The following is a 9891-nucleotide window of genomic DNA, read 5'->3' on the forward strand; positions in this document are numbered from 1 at the left end:
ATTTTTTAAATAGTCACGATTTATAGGACAATAATGTAACACTTGTTCTCAGTGCAACTAAAAGCCATTATTCTCACGATGGCGCTGCTAAGATAATATCGAACAGAGTTAAAAACGTTCAATACCAAGTCATGAAAACCATTAAATTACGATAACTGCAAAACGGCGTGCAGCATCGGTACGAGAGTATTAAAACTATAGACACACTGTAAAAACACAAACAATCATTTCTATATATATGTATTATTTAATACAGCAGCCATGATGTAATCTGAACATAAGTTGGATTCGTTGATAGTGATAAATTATTTTGTTTGAGGGTTTGTTCGTAATGTGTTTTACCATTTAAACAATATCGCTTTTTAAGCTCAAGCGTGTTGTTTTTTTTTTTTGTTATATACCCCAAAAAAACTCAACAACAACTTAATCGAATATTACTAAAACTGTCATTCATCATGATATTCCCTTTTTAATTTTAATTTTTTGGCACGAGCATTTTACATGTATATAAATGTATTTATATATATATCTATCAATCAAAAAATCTGTTATTTTTTACACGGCACATTACAGCGTGTACGTGTATTTTTTATAAATTCAATTTGCTTTCTATACAGGCCGCGAAGAGCGAGATGGGGTTGCGCAATATTTGCTGATGTCATTTAGGGGTAATTATTATTATTGGCTAATGCCTGGGAAAGGGTAGCAAGTTCATTCAAATTCTCCACTCAGTCGGTTGTATCCACCTCCCCTGTTGGTCGTCAGTCACTATACGAATCAATTCGAAAATTGTCGGATGTAGCGGCAGCACTGAACGAATAGTAATTAATCATATAAATTGTTGTCGTATATTATTATATATACAGTCATGTCAACCGCCATCGTGGCTAGATTGTTTGGTTTTTAAGGCATAGCGATTGTGTATGTAGTGGTGTAACCGTGCGTAAGGTTTCTGTGGTAACTTTCATTAAAGTAGGTGTTTCCCCCTTTAAACTTGGATTGAACTACAATATCATCTTTCATTTCCTCTCTAAGTATATCCACTAAAAACTTTGATTAAATACATCGATAAAAAACATAATAATAATAACAACAACAATAAACAATTGAAACGACATACGATGCGCGAGTCCTCTTGGCTCTTGCACTTATAAAATACTTGTGAACTCTTTGTTGCCGAATCCAATCTATAATATTTTCAACTCTTTTAGAATCGCAAACAACCTGTGTGATATTTTCTGTTGAAAACCACTCATCTTTGTATTGTATTCGCTATTTTTGATGATGGAGTATACCAAATTCAAATAACTCAGTAAGTTCCCTGTTAGCTGTAATTTAAAATCACTCCAAGTTCATATGGTAATTTGGCGATATTTTTTATCATAAAGAAAGGTACTTATAATCTGACAAAAATAAGTTGTAAACCAACACAGTCCTACAGTTAAACAATAAAACGCTAATCACTTATACTTTCAAAAAATTCTACTCGTATATAATAACTAAAAAAAAAAAAATGAAAATTTGAAAATTTTGAAAAATACTTTTTGATAATTATATTTAATGAAATATTTTGAAATTAAAATTTGTCCTACGTTAATATTTTGTAAACTTTAGGTGTATAAAAGTCAACGAGCATTGTTTCTTGTCTGGTGGTAATGAAAAAGCAAAGTCATCATATATATTGTTTTATCAAAATAGATAACATCTATAATCTAATAAAATATATTACATGGTTATGAACAATGTAAATAGACTGTTGTAATATTTTTATAATTGAACTATGCTCAATCAACTTGTAAACCTCTTGTTAAAGCATCTATTTTGTATATGTGTAATACGGTTAGCTGATTGTACGGTTGAATCTATAACTATAGTTGTTTATGAATATATTGGTCTCTATAAAAATTATTTTTCATATCTTGCTCTGGTCATACTGAAACTTTTGCTATCTGACTATTAAAATATTTTCTTAAAAAATGTATTTCATAAAATGTTTTGAGCAAAAATAACTATGCAAATAAAATAGTTTTAGTTGTAAAATTCATGATAAATTATTAATTTAAAAGGGAAAAAGTAGTTGCTTTTTTTGTGACAAAACAGTATTTGATTTTTCTTAGTCATCAGCAAACAAAATGATAACACTTCTTATAAATGGGATAAGAGAGTTCAGATATGACTTGCGTTATAAATCAAGTACAGGTCATAAAAAGTATTACATAGAGAAATACATTTTTTGTTGGGTGATCGGGGTGCTTGATAAACAAACGGGACGACGATGTCAAATCTGAGCTGCCACGGTGATGGGCTGTATCGTCATTGGCAAAGTCATGACATAAATGATAACTATAATAATAGGCTTCGGAAATCCCATAACAACCACTCGACCCGGTTCTATCATTGTTTGGGTCTGCAAAATTAATTAATCTCGTCCTCTGCGCTCGCTCATTGTGTGTCATATTGTTTCAACCGGTGTTCTATCGTCGCGCCATCATCGGTGGTTACATTTTAATAACAATCCACCGTAGTCACAGTATATATTTCTCCACGTAAAAACCCGGCCATGAGAATTCTCTGGGGCGGACACCGCAAATACAATGCCTTTAACGTTTTCTGGGCTTGTTTTTTTATTGAAAGCTTCGAAGCAAAATTATTAATGTTCGCTGTCAAAAACTTCCAAGAATAAAAAATTTCAAAATAGATTTTCTGTCATGACATTACGCATTCTCAAAATTTATCTTTATTCATAAAGACTATTCCGCAAGGTGAAGAATCCAATGAGTTATCTCAACCAGTACTCTACGTGGTTTTTGTGTAACACATACGGTTATGATTTTGTTTTGTTTTATGTTATAGTATTACTCATATAATAGAACATCATCAACACGTTTAGGTGTTTAAAAAATCGACGTAGACATGTACAAAATAGAAGCTGTAGATAAGGGTCGATAGGGAAACGTGCGTTGGCGTTAAAAAAAAGTATATATATATTATTATTGGAATAACTGTGACGTTATGGTGTTGATACTCGCATGCCCATGTTATGTATTTGGTCCGCTCATTCGTGTAAAGTTGCAATCTTTCAACGGACGTTTTCTCCTCCAGCTCGTATGTACACATTGTAAATCGTGCGCGAAGAACAAAATGTAATATATCTATGTATGATAACAGAACAAAACAACTAAGAAAAAACGCAATACACACGGTAACAACCCTAACGGCACATGTAGACGTTCGGAAAATGTGAAAAATGAAGTAGCGGTTAATGCATTACATAAGACGACTGGGGAACCCTACGGGGTTTTGATTATGTTCTCAAAGCGATTGAGTTTCGTTTTCAGAGAAAATTGCTCGCCTTACGCCAACGAAATATTTATATAAATATATATATATATGAATTATGTGCCGCCCGGAACTGCCCCCATTTACTTTTTTAACGTACCATATTATTTATTATTGTTATTATTATCATTATTTTTCGATAAATTGGTAAACGAGTTTTGCTCTACAACACTACTAGTCCGCGTGTTTTGCCGCACCCTAAGGTCATTTCATATTATTTCTGGGTAAAACGATAAATTAATACTTGCCTGCATTTAATCCAGAAACCATTTTTTGTTTTTGTCTACCTAAGAAATAGAGCGTCCCATACGGTAGGTGCCGGTCAGACTTACTACTTACTAGATGGCACACAGTTTGTTTGTAATAAATGCGTATGATTAGTTTGTAAATGGATAACTGAACCGTTTTAGGATTAGTACTCGATTTTGGGTGCCATACGCCATGATATATATTTTTAGATACTCTCCTTTTGATTTTTATAGTTATGTTTTTTTACCAGCTATCATAAATCGTTGACGATTTAAACGGGCTGACGGAATAAAAAACAATAGCCGGTTGATGGGCATACAACGATAATGTGCACATATACACTCAGAAACACATCAATATAAAATACGCAAGATAGAGTAACGTAAACAGTTTTCACGACACCCCTGGGACGGTAAACGTTCCCAAATAGTAGTGGCTATTACACTAGTATAACGCAGCAAAGAAACAACAAGGGAAACGATTTCTTTCTGTTAGTTTTTTAGATATATTGATTTGATGATGCACAAAAGTGTACACAATTATCACTTGGAATCTAACTTTTACTTTTATGAAAACTTTTCTTGGTATATAAAGTAATCTGTTGAATATAATGATTTTCTTTTTTAGCAGCGATCTATTTAAGAATTGCGTCTAGGTAAAAAACGATCCCCATTTGACTATAATTTCTTCAGCAACATATTTTTGAAATATGGGACATTTCATTCAATGTTAAAACAACGCATTTACGTTACTTAAAGTATCTACAAATATTTGAGGTATACTTAAAAATTAAAAAACAATATGATGAATTTATAAATAATTTAACATCTGCTGTATAGTAAAAAATAATTCGTGTAACAATGAGAAATAGATTTTCAATAATACCAATTCCATAGAAACAAATTGTGTTGTCGAAAACGAATATCACAAACTGGAAATTGGAAACTCGCTAATCTATTGGTGCAACTTTGTACCTATTTTCACTAAACATTCTTGCTGAATTTATTTTCTACTCCTAATAATTACTAAATCAATGTTTTAAAATATCTAAGGCTTCTTAAATTTTATAAATTTACGTGGCTTTTTAAATTTTATGTATTTATTTGGTTTCTTAATGTTATTGAATTTGTATGGGTACATTACGTTTTTGAATTTATATGACTTCATACGTTTTATACATTTATTATTATGGTTCTTATTGTTTTTGTATTTCTATAGAAAATTGTACATTGAAAATATAATAAGTATACATTTAAATGTCATTGCTAGAAGATTAATTAACAAATTTTATAATATAAAATAAATGTTTATTTTTAATTATAAAAATAATAGATGGCGATTAAAAGATTTACTTTAAAGGAGTTAATTTGGTAAATTACATTATGTTTACACGCAGACTACCTAAGGATTGTTTTTTAGTTTTAATATTAGTTTAAAGTAATTTCTGTCTAATTAACATATTAATATAAAACAAAATTCACTCAAACATTTAACATGATTGTGTTACTTATTGTGTCTTAGCAACTTGATTATGATATTTAAATATTAATAATTTTTTTTTTAAAGAAAAATATATTGTTTTTGTATCAAATTTGACCTTAATCAATTGCCTTTTAAATAGTAAAAACTGTCTTCGCTCAAACAAGTAAAATAGCTGCCTCGGGAGTTAATATTTTAGCATATAATATGAGCAAATAATTAATTATTCATTACTTTAAATACATAAATGATAAATTAGTATGTTTTCGTTTTATGTGTAAATTTTAAATTATTTGTTTACATAAAAAAATATGTATGCAAAACTTGGTTGTTGACATTTTAAACTCCTAATAATATAAATTTCAAATTATTTTTCTAAACGGCCAACGACACTTGGAAAGAATCTAGTGTTTTCTCAATGTTATTCCCTTTATTAATAAGAAAATATCATCAATGAAAATAAAATCCTATTGTTTATACGATGACTGTATAATACATTTTACAACTGTATTTTCAGTATTTAACAGCTTTTCAGTTGAATTAAAAAAACGTAAAAGCATTTATTGATCAATAAACGCAAATGACTTGGCATTAAAAATAATAGTTCACAAATATCTCTCACCTATATCTAATTTGTAAAAATATATTGCGGAATGTAAGCATAAAATTCGTGTTGTATCTAATCTCTTAAAAAATAATGAAGCCTTAAACTGCCGGTTATTGCATTATACGATATTTCTCATTATTGTGATGATCGTGTTGCCCTTGCACGATTCCAATCAAAACAAATGAATAGTTTGGGCGCACCAATGAACAAGTTAATTAACACTAACATCGTCCAGCTTTGATAGTGTCTGGTCCACAATCCGTTTGTTTTACAGTTCGGTTACCGATTACTTTCATTGGTGTTCACTGTGCGCTGCAGTTTGCACTCATCTAAAATGCAATAATCGCTACCCACATTTAATAAAGAGCCACGTGCAAAAATTCGAAAGTATTAAAAAAGGGAAAAACCTAGGCCGTAAATTTCACGTGACTAGTTTTGTTACAGTGCGATAACAACAAATTATTACATCTACAGAAAAGTTCATGTTCTACGGTTATGTAAATAATTATTTGTAAAGAAAACATTAAATTACTATTAAGTTTACGCAAAGTAAAATATAAAAAACAAACCATTTAATTATTATTATTAGTAATTACACCTAAATGTATCTTACATTTACCGGTTAATAAAGAAGAGTGGATTTTTTTTATCAACCGTAACGGTACGATGGGTAATTTTAATTAATTATTATACAATCATCTCTTGCTGTTCATACATGAAGGGTAAAAGCTATTTTTTACTCTTTTCAAATATCATGTACCTTACTGCGATTTGAAATCCGCGTTGTTTTATTCGCATATTGTTATTAATAACCATAAACGTGTTTTATGTTAAAAATCTTTTGTTTACGTCGGCTACAACGATCCGCCGGTAAAAAGTGGCGAAGGGGAGTAGGTGATTTGAATGTAATACATATATACACACACACACACATGTAGACTGGCGCGAAATCGCATCCCACAGGACTTGCAAATGAACCGGGAACATGCGATCCCTCGTATCAACGCTCGTTTAAATAAACGGATACAAAGGTCATAATATACTCATTTTTTTTTCACCCTGGCGGCGGTTCAAGCGGTGGAATATGTATGTATATATTATTTTATGTACATTTTTATAAATATCAGCACTTTTTTCCACGTGTTGTGTCTTGTATGGTAATTTGTTTGCTGGTGGCGTATGGGTGTCTCCGGTTTTTTAGACCCTCTTTAAACCACATACTACATCATCCACAGACCACGTCGGTGTAAATATTGTGGGCAACTCGATTTTTTATTTTTCCAATCAAAACATTATGACCGTTAAAATAATAAACGAATGTACATTTTTCTGTGTTGAACACTAACAGATAAATAGAAAAATATTTTTAATTCCTGTAAGGAGTAATTCGATCAATTTTGAAAATGCAATAGTTGTATAAATATAGAAACATAATTGAAATATAAATAACCTATGACTTATATTTATTGCGCATAAAAGAGTACAATTCAAGCAAGATAATAAAACAATAATATCGGCAAGAGATCATTAAAGTTTATTTTTATTTTTTTGTATCTGCTTGAAGATAAAATTTCACGGATCTATGAGATATGAGAGAGTGAGATGGCAAAACAATCGTGCAGTTCTAGGTCGACCAACAATAAAAATTCCCATTTCGATTCTTCTTTCTCGATGAATCTGTGAAAACACGCGTCCCGTGTATATGATTTGCGCCTTTATTTTATGTTTTTCCAATTTAATCACGTATTAAACATCCTTTGTGTGTATTTAAGTACCCATCTCTTAGTGACCTCGTAGTTTGATTGCTTAATTAAATGAAAATAAAGAAGGTTATCGTGACGGTGCATTAGATAAAAATAAAAGCTAAAAGAAATGTAGGTACATGAAAATAAAAACGTGAATACAGAGTCCTGCAGTTTGATATTAGTGTGAACAGTAGCAATTATATTTGTACTATTGTTGTTATTATACAGGTTTTTGGTAAACCAAGAGACTTTACTCGGATAAAGATATTTATCTCGCGCTTTAATCATTGTGCGTGCGATGAGATCAATACGTTTAACAAGAGCCGATAAATACGTTCTTACAATTTATAAATAATCTAATTGACTGGCCGTGAGCACGATTCAACAAAACAACATGGCCGTGTGTGATTTTGCAGTTTTTTACAATTCAATTACTGGAATATAAACGAGCAACTTAACAGGCTAATAGATGTCACATTTTAATTACGAAAATATTGAAAATTCTATAGTTGCAATGACTAAAGTAGTTAATGACTAATTACAAAGTAAGTTGTAAAAACCGACATAACAAACGATTTTCATAAAAATCAATGTCCTATTGATTGGTATACAATTGGGTTTTTACTTAACATTAAATATACAACAGAAATTCNTCTAATAGATGTCACATTTTAATTACGAAAATATTGAAAATTCTATAGTTGTAATGACTAAAGTAGTTAATGACTAATTACAAAGTAAGTTGTAAAAACCGACATAACAATAAAACGATTTTCATAAAAATCAATGTCCTATTGATTGGTATACAATTGGGTTTTTACTTAACATTAAATATACAACAGAAATTCTTTATTTTAATAGAGCTGTTCGTTTTCTTGATATTTATCTGTTTGGGAAGAAAGAATACTGTAACGCGATCACTACGAGACTGTTAATGAAATAATAAAAATATCCAAAGAGTAACGATGGATCGAAAAAGTGATTAATTAATAAAAATATTAGTTACTTAAACAGTGCATTAATCATCGGTATTCCAGTAAAACTTAATAATTTAATTAACTGTACCTACGCGTAAGTCTTCTATGTTCATGGTTTAGTGTTTGTTGTTATGACCATCACGGGAAACTTTTAAGTAAATCGGAAGAAGCCGGCAAAGTGAACCTATGCCAGTACAATATTATAGTGTTTAGGCCATACAGTAAAGAGTATAGTGGTTTTCTACTGGATTCCAAATGAATTCCGCTTATCTGAACCAAAGTTTGTTATTAAACTATTCACGAATACTACATGTACATGTGAAAGGGATGACTCCTTATTGTGTTGTTCGCCACTCGGCCGCGTGTCTCATGAAGTAACGTGTTAATTGACGAAGACGTGGGGGCATGAGTGGAATATCCTCGGGGACGCTTCGGCCGAATCGGAAGTAGCCGTTTCCTCTGCCGGATGCCATCGGTGGGCACTGTGACGGGGTAGGGTGAGACGATTAATCAACACAAAAGACGTCTTCCTAAGATATGTTCTGCCATCCTCCTATCCTTTATTGGAAACCTTACTATATAACATGGTAGTTTCGTAGTTCCTTTCTTTACAATCTTAATGGACTTTGCTAAGACCAGGAATTATAATCAAACCTTAATAAACCGGCGGCAACCAAACCTTTGATTCTGTGCCATATCCCAGCTAATTGGCGATCCGTCATCCTATGGTAAATTAACGTATCACCGCACGCTCTACAGTGGTCACCCCATGCAAATCAATCAATCGCCATGAACATAATAATTACATTCACTGTGACCAAATATTATGTTTCCAATTATATTTAGCTATTTAAGCACACAAAATATCAACTGAAATGCACAAGGGAGTAGAGGATTAGTGTTAGTTTGGATGTAGCGGATGTTAATTACAAGATCAAAAACCAGAACTAAAAAATTAATTTTATTGATTTTTTATTTTGTTACGCATTTCAAGAAACTCGCGTCTCGCGAAAATGACTAATCTTTATACTAACATGTGCTAAACATTTTTTTTTTTAATTTAATTATTTATTATTTTCGTAATAGTGTAACTCTTATTGTTGTACAACAAATAAACCAACTATAGTTAANCGCGAAAATGACTAATCTTTATACTAACATGTGCTAAACATTTTTTTTTTAATTTAATTATTTATTATTTTCGTAATAGTGTAACTCTTATTGTTGTACAACAAATAAACCAACTATAGTTAACGATTTGTATATTTTTCAGCAACAAAGTAAAATACTTAACAAAGTTTAAGTAGCTAAATGTGTTTCAAATAATACCGAATTTCGTACATTATACTACTCAGTGTAACCTAATTTGGACTATCTATTTATACTTAATATTTTTCTCATTGAACTTAATTAAAGAATGATTTTTAATTTCAAAAAGTAAAGTACTTTAGTCTTATAATTATAGGTAAACTATTAATTTTAATAAAAAGCAACA

The sequence above is a fragment of the Daktulosphaira vitifoliae genome, unplaced genomic scaffold, assembly GCF_025091365.1.
Source record: "Daktulosphaira vitifoliae isolate Bord-2020 unplaced genomic scaffold, ASM2509136v1 Scaffold_1, whole genome shotgun sequence".
NCBI classification, from domain to species: Eukaryota; Metazoa; Arthropoda; class Insecta; order Hemiptera; family Phylloxeridae; genus Daktulosphaira; species Daktulosphaira vitifoliae.